Genomic DNA, 12,135 nt, shown 5'->3' with positions numbered 1-12,135 from the left:
ATATACATCCATCTCACTAAAACAAAGCTATTTCATTCACATCAATAATGCCTTTCTTCCTTATACTGTGATCTACTTTGATCACAGTCAATTTCAAACAATAATGATGCTTTTAGAATTTTTACTACTTCTTTTTTTCATGTCCTCGCTCTTACAATCACTTTTTAACCTCTGATTCTCCATCAGTGCATCTCAGCGGAAAAATTCAATATTTTTTGATCTGTCCTGCTGAACCACAAGCCCTCAGTGTGTCTTTATGTTATACATGTTTATTAATGCAACATTACAAGGGGGCACTGTCATCTCTGTTCCTCTTAAACATGTCAGTGTGTGTAAATGGATTCAGCTAAATAAACAGGAGCACACACTGTTTACCATATTTAATAGAAGAAAAATATACAATTCTAATGTTACTATTCAAATGCTGCCTCCTCTCTTTGTTTCACTCTTCATGTGTATTCATTAGAGGAGCTTCATATGCAACCTCACTTCATTAGAGGAACATTTATGAAAATCACACATTATGTATTGAGATTACAGCAAGGCAAAGCAGGCCCTATTATTAACACTTGAACTACATGTGTACAGACATTAGAGTCACATCGCCTGGATGTTAACGTAGGAGGAATCTCTGAAGTTACAGAAGCCTCAGCTGAATACTTTTGCTAAGTTTGTGACACAAATGTTCAAAAACTATCCATCAGCTGGTTTTATGTAACGCTTGTACACTGCAGGATTACAGCTCTGGTTAGAAGAAGACAAAACAGGAGGAGAAAGAGGATGAAGTTTCAAAATGTAAGCTCAAAAAAAGCTGCAAAAGATTTGAATATGCTTTTATAATTTGAAGAATAAAACTCTCATTCATGCAGCAAAGCAGACACAAACACTGACTGAATTTCAAATTGAAAGCCACAAACTGATCACGTTACCTTCTGATTTCCGTTGAATGTTTCAGCAGCTTCTTTGACAAAAAAATCCCTCTTAGAGTTAAAGTTTCAAACAAAACCAACGTTACAATCCTTTTTCTTCACCTCCGCAACCAACCAGGCTTCACGTGAGTCCTGGTCCTGTGGCTGCTGTCGTGCTTTTATACTGGTTTCAACTTGCAAAATCATACCTTTGACCCCGAGTAGGGCTGACATTCCTTGAAAGTAAAATCTTATGCGCAGACTGTGGTGTTTGGTTTTTGCAATGGAAAGAGTAGACTTTGTATTAATTGAAGTATAATGATATCCCTTACTTGGAAAGGAGAAAGCGGGTGGTGAATAATGTATCTCCATGCAGATGATAAATGAATATGTTCATATATTCATTTATTAATTCATACGTTTGAATTGCAATTTTGATTGTCCTTATACTTCCATTTCTTTTCTGCAAATACCTCTGCTGGTATAATCTGCCGTTAAAGAAATGTTTAGTTCTTTACAACTGTGATAATTTCATTTTAGGAATGCAAGGACAATCCAAACATCCCCAACACAAACCAAGGAAAAATTCAGACTGCACTCTGCAGTGGAGTGTTTATTTTTCCTCACTTTCTCCTCTTTCTGTCTCCTCTTTGTGTGAACTTGTAAAAATCTCATGTTTACTGAATCTCTTTCCTTCATTTCACCCTCTCTCCGTCTCTTTCTTGTTTATATCTGAAGATGAACTGAAAAGTCCACATAAACACAACTCAAAGTTCTGCAAAGTTTCACAAAGTAAAAGGGAAATGCCATGTGAGGAGACGTTGGCGGGCTGCAGGCGGTGGAAGTCACATGCCAGAGGGAGCATACGCAGGCTGGTAAATGTTACCGGTGATAAATAAACATTATTTAAAAGATGTGTCAGGCCCTGTTAGAACGAAGCCGTGCTTCATTTGTTTCACTGCTCTGAGGGTAAAAGGAATATTTAATCACTGCTCTGAATGATATGAATAATCACTGATACTGTTTCCTGGGAGCCACAAGCACTCACATCCATGATGACTTATGCAGTGAGATTTAAGATTTACATAGAGCTGATTTAAATCTGTGTGCATGTAAAAGTTGAAACATTACACACTTTCTTTGAAAAACCTGAGCAAAACATGGCATCAGCTACTCAAATAGAAAACAGATTAATGTTAACACAGAGGAGCTCATCAATACTGGATCATTGTATTTAAGGTGTCTTAACAGCAGATATTACAGCCTTTGTTAAAGGATGTTACTTCAAAAGAAAACTGATGGTAGTATATATATAGCCTACATTTATTTTTTTAGTTATATTTTTTGGCTTTTACACCTTTGCTTTATAGAAGAGAGGACAGTGTAGGAAATCAGGAACGAGTTGGGGATTGACATGCAGAAAAGAGGCCGCCGGCTGGATTCGAACCCGGGTCACCCTCTACATGGACGTGCAACTTAACCATCAGGCTAAGTCTGCGCCCAGTATTGTTACATTTTTAAAGTCAGGATTGAGACTTTTTAGCATTTGATATGACAATTTTAAACACACACACACACACACACACACACACACACACACACACACACACACACACACACACACACACACACACACACACACACACACACACACACACACACACACAGAAAAAGACAGATGTGAAGTTTTCATTCAGGTCTCTGACGTGATGTTGTATCTATGATGACAACAACCATGAACCTTGTTAGTGTGTGTATATAAATATACATACAGTATATATTCAAAAAATGTTAAAGCTCCTGTAAGGAATCTTTAAAAGCTGGTTATGAAACTGCCTGAAATGAATATTGACACCCCTTTATTACCCAAAAAAAGCAAACTAGACCAGCAACATCAGATTTTACCATCAATATTTGGTTGCTTCATATGTCTGAAACCACTGGGGGATAGGTGCCAGTTGTAGTAATTAACTACATACTGCTTAAACAACCTTAAATTACATTCTATATTAATATTAGTTTGTATAAAGCCAAAACGAACGCATTATAACACCCCCTACTACTGTATAAATAAATAAGCTAAATGCCAAAAACTTTTTTTGGATCAGACTGAATACACATTTAGTTTTGCTGTAGTTTTGACATATTAGCATGGAGATGATTTGAAGCTTTTACAGCCAGCTTCAAGTGGACACTCAAGGAACTGCAGTTTTTTGCATTTCTGCATAAACTTAATTTTCAACACCTTAGGTTGCCACTTGGACGAAATCAGCAAGGAGAAAAAAGGTACTGTTCTGTTTACAGGGGTCGCCAACACAAACCCAAAAGTTCCTCACTGGAGCTTCAAAATGAATTTACAGCCAAAACGCTATTAATGATAATTGAAAAACAGCAAAAAAAAATATCACATGTGTGTCTACAATGATGCAATGTTTAGATTTTTCCATGACAGAAAAGATTATTCAAAAACAATTAGAAGCTAATTACTTTAATGTATATCTATAAATCAACCAATCATTATGGCACATGTTAATTTATTATACTCATTGATGGCATGATGAAAAAAAATCTTGAATAATAGCATTTGGGACAGCTGCAGGCCTTATTTGCTGATAAATAGGAAGACTTTTTGTTTTTAGTGTTAGGTGCTCAAATTGAGGTTAGCTTGGGTGAGATAAAGAGTTTAAAACCCTGTCAACCCATCAAAATGTATTTTCTGTTGTTTTTCTTTCACCTTGTAAAGCAACGGAAAACAAGTTTACATCTGTGCATTTCACTCCTGCTGAACAATCCAAAATGATTGTAACATATTTATCTCTGGCAAAATGTAGAGAAGTAGAATATTTATAATCACTAGGGGGATGTTTTAAATGTTCTGCTACATGTCGTTGTACTTGGCAAAGCAACATATAAGTCTTGTGAAACAAGATACTGATACTGCGTTTTTTTTATCCCAGCATATCTGGGTTTAGAGATGGAAGAAATTAAATGCAACTTTGGATACTTAATAAGAAACAATTCAATATCGAATATGTAATGGTGACGCCAGTGATGTTTCTAATCCCACTGAGAATCAACACTGAATCCAACATTATCACCACAGCAGAATGCGAACGGTGATGTCAGAATCGTGATTTTGTTACTTGGTCTCTCTGTTTATATGAGCATGTGTCTCTGTTTCTATCAGACTGTATCCCAGCCTCTACGTAACCTTTGAATGAAACCCCCTTCAAACTCTGCAGAAGACACACACAGGACACCTGCTTGTTGGCATGGCAGCATATGAGACCCTGGGACGAGTGGAGGGGCATCTGTTGAGCAGACAGAGGGCTAAACAGGTTGTCCTCTGAGACAGACTTCTGAGCAGGACTCGGCATCTGCTCTCAACATACTCTCCAAGGATAAATGACATGGGACTGTTTAGGTCAGTTTTGGGCGACATGTCTATGTATATTTATCTTTTTTTGCATGTCATTTCATGCAGGTGCATATCTTATGGTAAGGTCTGGACATCAGAGATATATGTACACTGGAAACAAAGCCCCTCCAAAAACAAGAAAAAAACCTTATTTGAAGGTACTTTTACCTTGAAATAAGCAAAAAAATCTGCCAATAGAACAAGTGAAATTTTGCTTGGTAAGATTTCTTAAAATAAGACGTAATATTTAGAAAACTGTGATCTTAAAATTAACAGGAAAAAAAATATTTTAAGCAATATTTTACCAGTATTTTAAGGCTTAGTGTCTCAGAATAAGCCAGGAATGCTAACTGTTAGTATTTTTTCACTCAAAAAAAGATTTCTGCATTAATAAATTTCGTGTCAACTTCTTCATTTGAGACATATTCATATTCATATTAATTTGAGTTGTATTATAGCGGCACTTCTCTAGGTTTAAGACCATCTTGTACTTGAAATAAGACTACAAAGTTTAATTTGAGCATTTTGTGATATGTCTTCTCATAGTTAGTTGGATATACTAATATTCAGTCATGTTGTTTTTTTAGGATAAGCCAGCTATGCTCAAAAGTAGGTAGTAAGTAGTTTAATTGTGTGCATGTGGTTTGAGGATGTATATTTTTATCTGATTTAGAAGAAACAGTGCCTGAAAACTGTAAGCCACCCTTAAAAAAAAGCCTCTTTCTTTCTTTCTTTCTTTCTTTCTTTCTTTCTTTCTTTCTTTCTTTCTTTCTTTCTTTCTTTCTTTCTTTTTAATCAATGGAGCTGTTTTCTGATATATTCTCCAATAAAATGTATTTAATTACATCAAGTAAAATTATTGTCTTAAATCAAGATTATCCGTCTTCTACAAATAAGATCTCAGCTTGCAAAATGTATGAAATGTAAAATAAACCTTGTTTCTTATAAATTACAACTCAAAACAAGATCATTTCAAGATTGTTTGACTTAACAAGATATTTAAGATGCACTGTCTTAAAACAAGTCGCTCTATCTTGCTCAAATGTTACTTGTTAAATAAATTTATCTTAAATCAAGTGGGATAAGACATTTTGACTAAAAATGAGACAATTTCACTCGGTAAGATTTTGAGTTTTTGCAGTGTAGCAGGTAACGTTAGAAAAAAGGTTGCGGTTTGGGTTGAGATAAGGACGCTCTTAGTTCCAGCCTTGAGTTTGAAATACATAATATTAGATTTTTGTTTATAATACCTCAGTTGATCATCTCACAAACACACAGTTACTTTAAATACATCACAGGAACTCTATGTGATGTTGATCTTTGTTGTAAATCTGGCAGACTTTAACAAGATCTACACCCTGCATAGTTGTGCTTCAGTAAAAATTTAAATGTCAGTATCTGTTGCAACATGACGTCTTCTTGGACATATTTATACACCTTGTTCCCTGTGAATAAAAAGTGTGTTTGGTTCAAATGTTTGTACGTGAAGTTCATCAGGATATGAATGCCTTTTTATTATGATGGGTTTAAAAGTGCATCACCTGCAGTCTTCTCCTTTTTTAACCTTCACTAAATGCTTAAGCAGCATTTTATTCTCATTTCAGTCCCTGTGAATACATTTTCTCAGAGTGAGTTTAATATCTTTTTTTGCATTATGTGCCACAATGATGGATTATCTTGATTGTAGATCCGAGCGTTGACAAGAGCAAGAGGGTGGAAGGGTGGGGGGAGAGAATCAGGATAAACCATCTTTAGGTGGCGTTTGTCCGACTTCACAGACCGATCAGTGCAGGACAATAAATCTTCTGAATGCATATTCAACACTGAATCAATGTACACTGCAGTTTGAAGGTTAACCTGCTTTTTTTTGTTCACATTTGTTATTCAAATGTAGCCCGCCTGCTACGGCAGCCTTTGTCTATTCACAGCACTTATGCATACTCCACTGATTGTCTGTGAGTCATCGTAAAAAATAAAATGAAACAACATTTGACCTTAAAAAAAAGAAAGGGTTGCATCTGTATATTTTTAAGCTTTGTTTAGTGATAACAAAAATGTCTAAAGAGCAGGGCTTAGCTCTCCAGGGAAGACAGGTTGACCTCAGACCTTTTTAATACATCTGACATTTTGTGCCTCTCTTCAGTATGGTATGTGAACATACAGACATAGAGGTTAATGGATTTAGCATTGCTCAAAAGAACATCCACATTACACTACATTACCCACAATGCAACTAGATCTTTGACAGTTCAGTTAATGTTCAGGCAGTTGCACAAAACCCCTGAGAACCCAGATATTGTAAAGTATGAAACATGAATGATGAAATCCATACTCAATATTGTCCGACCAAAGCGTTGTAAAATGTCATATCTGAAGCATATCAGATCTCTGGGATGGGACCACTTTGACGCTGTTACAATATGAAGTCAAGACACTTTCATACTTTTTTATGGATGTCACAAATGTTGCATTTCTGATGTTCCCTCAGTATTTTTATAGCCACAGATTTGTTAATACTGCTGCCAAATATTGACTCTATATATTTCATGATATGGAAGGGGCATACTTGGATATTCTATATGTGAAGGTAACATTTAACCTAGCTGGACACACTATATTATATCAGGTAAATTCTGCAGTAAGGTGACTGTGATTTGCTCTCTATGTATGTGTGTGATTTTATGGCAGAGGAATTAATCGTACCTTAATCTGGTAGAATTAAGGTGCAGAGTGCAGCAGAATGGAGCCCCTCAGCTGTGATATCGCTGCCTCCCTCATCCCCTCCTCTCTCCTTGAATTTTGTTCATTTTTTCCTTACCTTCTTTCCTTTGCCTCCTAACTGGAGGAAAAGCAGGAAAGCAGAGAAGCCTCATTGATGCTCCAAAACTGAAACAAGGCCAGATTTCATGTGTCAAGGCAGTTTAATGTGCTACATATTGCTTTAGGTGCAAGTTTGGCCATTTAAAACAGTAGTTGTATTTCAAATATGTGCATCAAACTGACTTGACGCTCACATCCTGACCTCATTTTGACTTTGGAGCATCAAATGGGGAAACATAGCGTTTTTCTGCAGCCCGTTTGGTAAGAGCCAAAATCATTTTTATATCCTGGGTGTGAAGAAGCAGGAGGGCATGACACCTTTAAAGTTGAGCAAGCATGTGTCAATATTAGTCATCATTAAATAAAAGTTACTACTCATAGCACTGTAAACACTTCTCGGCAGCATTACAAATCCCCTCTCCTAAAGAAAGCCCGCCCCCATCTATGTGCTGTAGCTGCATCCGGCATGCCACAGATGCCCTCAGGTTAAAGGTCATCATGTGACGTCCACCATCAACTGTCAGCTCATTTTATCTACATCGTAATTACTTTCATTGTTATTTTGTTTTCCTAGATAAGGACAGAAAACAGGCTTTCATACCTTCCCCTTCAAAATAAAATTGAATTACATTTAATACAAAGTAACCTGAATAAGGGGCACTTTGGGGGGTTAAAATTGTCTTATGGAATATCATGTCTTTTATTACATGTGTGTATTTTCTTATGACTGTTAGTGCATCATTTGAATTTAGTGTCAATATTAATTTTGTTTTATCACTACAATGGCTACATTTACATGAGACTTTTAATTCCTCTTTAATTCAGAATAAAAATTAAATCCTCTTTAAAAAGATTAAAAATGACCTTGTAAATTCCGAATTAAAACGACCATTCCGAATCACACTTAAATCCGAAGTAAGTGGCTGGTTATTCTGATTTTAAATCCGAATTTAATAATTCCTCGATCATGTATACGTTCATTTCGCTTTAAATTAATTCCGGTCGTTCTGCGCATGCTCGTTCCCTTGTCCTATTGCGATGACGCACATAATCCATGCTGGCGCCGGCCGGGCACATATTCCAGGATGGCCGTCCGAAGCAAGCGTCGGACTCGAGCCGAGACTATTTATTTAAAAGGAGCCTTAAAAAGAAATGGATATCATGAAAAGAGTTGATGGATGGAAGCGAGTGGGATGTGGCAGTGGGATGAGGTAGAGCAGCCGTTGCACTAACCGTGGGCTTTGATTCGCCAAAGTACAGTCTTCTGCCTCCCTTCTCCTGTCCTCTATCTCTCTTCTCCTCCTCAGCTGACGAAAGTGAAACAGTATGTTTGTGTCAAGTCGCTTTTTCAAAACTATAATCAAAATCAAAACGAAAATTGTACTTATTGTGTGGTCTTCCATGTTGTAACCAAAAATAAAAGAAGCAGGAACTGGAGTCTGTTTCCTTCCGGTAGACGTAAATACGTCACGCCCGCCCCTGTCCAATCAGAACCCTTCCCAACCCCCAGACCTTAAGCGGAATTGAATAAAGACGATTAAACGTGTTTTCTATGTAAACCTCAATTCGGAATTACTATTTCCATGTAAACACGAAGGAGAATACTTTAATTCAGAATTATTTAATTCTGAAAAATGAATTCCGAATTAAAAAACATCATGTAACCGTGGCCAATTACAATAAAGGCTTCTGAATCTGAATTATAGGACAGGGGCTCAAGCACCCTCGCTCCCCCCTTGTGCACATGCCTGGTTAACAGACCCTGTTTCCTCTGCTTGCTTGTAAACACTGAACCAGAAACCATCAACAGCAGCTTTTTACAGCTGTGAGTATGATAATTAAGTCTAACAGGTAATGCCTAATTGCTCATTCAATACTGACTGGTATTCTGATTTGGACTAAAGTCACTGCTCCACCAGCATGAGAGCATCTTGTGGTCTCGGGGTTATGAGCCCTGTTCTGTTAACAAGCTGCTGTGGCTCTGAAACAGAGCTGCTAATGACTTAAAGAGCATATCAGCTGTGGTTCGTTTGTTGAACCACAGAGGAGCACGGTGCTTGGAGTTGCTACTTTAATTAGGGATTGGATAAAATACATCTCCCTGTAGTCTGGACAAATTACCAATACTCATGTGCACGAGTCTATTAGTGTTTAAAACAACTCCACAAGGACTGTACGTTATCCCAGAGCTGTCTAATAATGTAATGCAGTGGAGCCGTCTTCATCCTGTATTCTGATGACCTGATCATGCACACAACACCACGGGAGTGTAATGCATTTCCTACGTTTTTTTGCATTCAATCTATGCAGGTATTGACCGAGTTCTGTTTAGAGGTCACAAGTTCACCTTCATCCCTGAGCCGACGTTCCTGCACAGGGAGAGAAAAGCACCAGTCACAGACCCTCTCAATCAAACCCTGATCAAACCCAAAGGCAGATCTGACTGTAAATAATACATGACTCCCCTTCACAGATACTCTACCCACTGGGACACGGAGGAGAGGTTGCACGTTCAAACATCTTCCCTCATCTTCAAACGTCCTGCCTTCACCTTACAGCTGCCAGATTTTCTGACACTGCTTACAGCAGGTAGTGCCTACAATGAACGACTGTTAAAGGGCAATGCCACTCATTTTTGGGCACATTTGTCCTTGTCCTGGAAGAATCTCTTTGAGCTGAGGAACATTTACTAATATCCTAAAGTCCAGGCTGGAGGGAGGAAGAAGTTGCGCAACCTGGCTGCTGAAGCACATGTGGATATTCATATTTATCCCCACTCAATGTCCAATTGTCAATTCAACTTTGCAAACATTATGAGCATTTTTTAAAATTATTTTGAATATTGATGAATGCTTAAAGTTGTAAAGGTAGTGGGAAGACATGGATTGGGTATCCGTTTCAGTATCTTGGATTTCCAACAGAATTCTATGTTTGAATTTAAGTTTGTTTACTCTGTCATGTGTGAGCAGCATGCTAGGCTGTCCTTTTGTGTGGAGGGAAGTCTGACGGTGTTAGGATTCTGCTAATCGTTGGTGTTCAGACTTGTTATGCTGACACATTCTATGTACTTGCAATATCTGCAAAGCTTTGCTTTTTTGTCTTACGGCACTAAAATAACAAGGATATGAAGCTAGCTAGCTTACTATTTTTTTAAAATGTATTTTATTGCTTTTAGTTTTTAATCAATAGGACAGCTTCAGAGAGACAGAACATGTGGAAAGAGAGTAGGAGATGGCATGCACTAAATACTGTAGAGATCAGGAATTGGTCCTACCATTGGTGAAACTAAGACTGGAGCCTCTGTACATGGCATGCCTGGATGTCCAGCCTGATGTTACCCTGGTCGTTTTGTTCAGCTAGCTAGGACTGCTAGCTCTTTTAAAAAAAACGTTTTAGCTTTTAGATTTTAATTATTAGTACAGCTTCAGAGAGAGAGAAAATGTGGAAAGAGAGTAGGAGGTTGCATGCACTGAATACTGTCGGGATCAGGAATTGGTTCTGCCATTGAAAAGGACTTTAGTATCTGTCCATGGCATGCTTTCTCTGCTAACTACCTGTGCTAAGCAGTACCACTCCTGGCTACCCTTTTAGACATGCCTGTGGAAGTCATCATCAAGTTGCCAGGATATATTTCCTTTGTACAATACATACGATTTTTGTTTTGCTTATTTACCTGTATATGTTGGACAGGAAAGGTCACTGCCGTTAGCTTAAGATTCAAAGTCAGGAGATCACCAAAGTGTCACTGATATACCCTCTGTGGACTATGCATGCCTGTACATAATTCCATCCAATAAATCTGGAGATAATTCAGTTTGGAGCATTGTAGAGTAACCAGATACCATTGCCATCTCCACAACTTCCACAATGGATAAAGAATACGTCATACTATCATGGTACACTTGAGCTGTGTTGAATGCTAACACATTATGTTAGCATAAAGAGCCTGCCAATGTTTTTAAAATCACATCAATCTTAATATCAGCAAAAGCTTCAGAAGATAGAATAGAGTTTATTCGTTTTACGGGAAGTCTGACAAAAGAAAGGCTTGTTTCCTTTAGTTACACCAACTGCTAACATGACACTGCCATCTGGACTTAAACCCCTATTTTCCCTTTGCTATTGTCACTGTACAACTGCTATGCATAGTTATGAGGTGATGTTACTGAACCTTTGTCATAACCAAACTTTTAGTTGTGGTGAATAATTATCTCAGCTCGTTCAGTGGAGTGATTTTGCCAAGAACGCAAAATGCTAATTGAGCTGCATGCTAACTTCTCTTGTCCAAGTCGTGGTCGTTTGATTAGAACTAAATAATATTCCCTCTTCTGTGACTGGGACTGCAGACACAGGCACAGACAGCCGAGCGCTTGGTAGGAGTCACAGTGCTGCTGCTCTTTGGCTGGCCGATAAAGATTCAGCCGGTTCCTTTAGCTCCAAGTGTAGTCATGTGTATAATTGCTCTGGGACTGGAAATGCACCGTGTGTGAATATAAAGGAAGGGACATTTAATAGGAAGCACTGTCCAAACAACATAGCTTCAGTTTGTCTAAATGTCCCATGTCACAGAGACGCCACAGAGAATGAAAGGAGGTTCATGATAGCAGCAACCAGCACTGAGACGAAGAGAGGCTAACAGGGAGGAACAAGAGAGGAGATAAAAAGTGACAGAGGACTGCTAATAACAGCACACTGTTAGATACAAATTTCCAATGTTAAGCTTTAGCCTTATTTGGAAGGGATTTACATAACAGGGTGAGGAAGGGAGGAAAATATTCATAGTGCTCTTTGGTAATTTAACTCATTGCTCAAAACAGAGAGGTGGTCTGTGATGCACATGGACATTCAGCAGGATTACCATAGGATGAGGGTGGTTAGCAAACTGCTGCCTTTTTTTACTACATCAATATGACATGGGATTTTTGCACAGTTGCACTTTGAAGTTGCAAAAGTTAAATGATATCTTGTGTAATCTTACTTCTCGGAGAT

This window comes from Notolabrus celidotus, chromosome 10 (assembly GCF_009762535.1).
Source record: "Notolabrus celidotus isolate fNotCel1 chromosome 10, fNotCel1.pri, whole genome shotgun sequence".
In the NCBI taxonomy this organism is placed as follows: domain Eukaryota; kingdom Metazoa; phylum Chordata; class Actinopteri; order Labriformes; family Labridae; genus Notolabrus; species Notolabrus celidotus.
Note: the sequence above shows the minus strand (reverse complement) of the source record.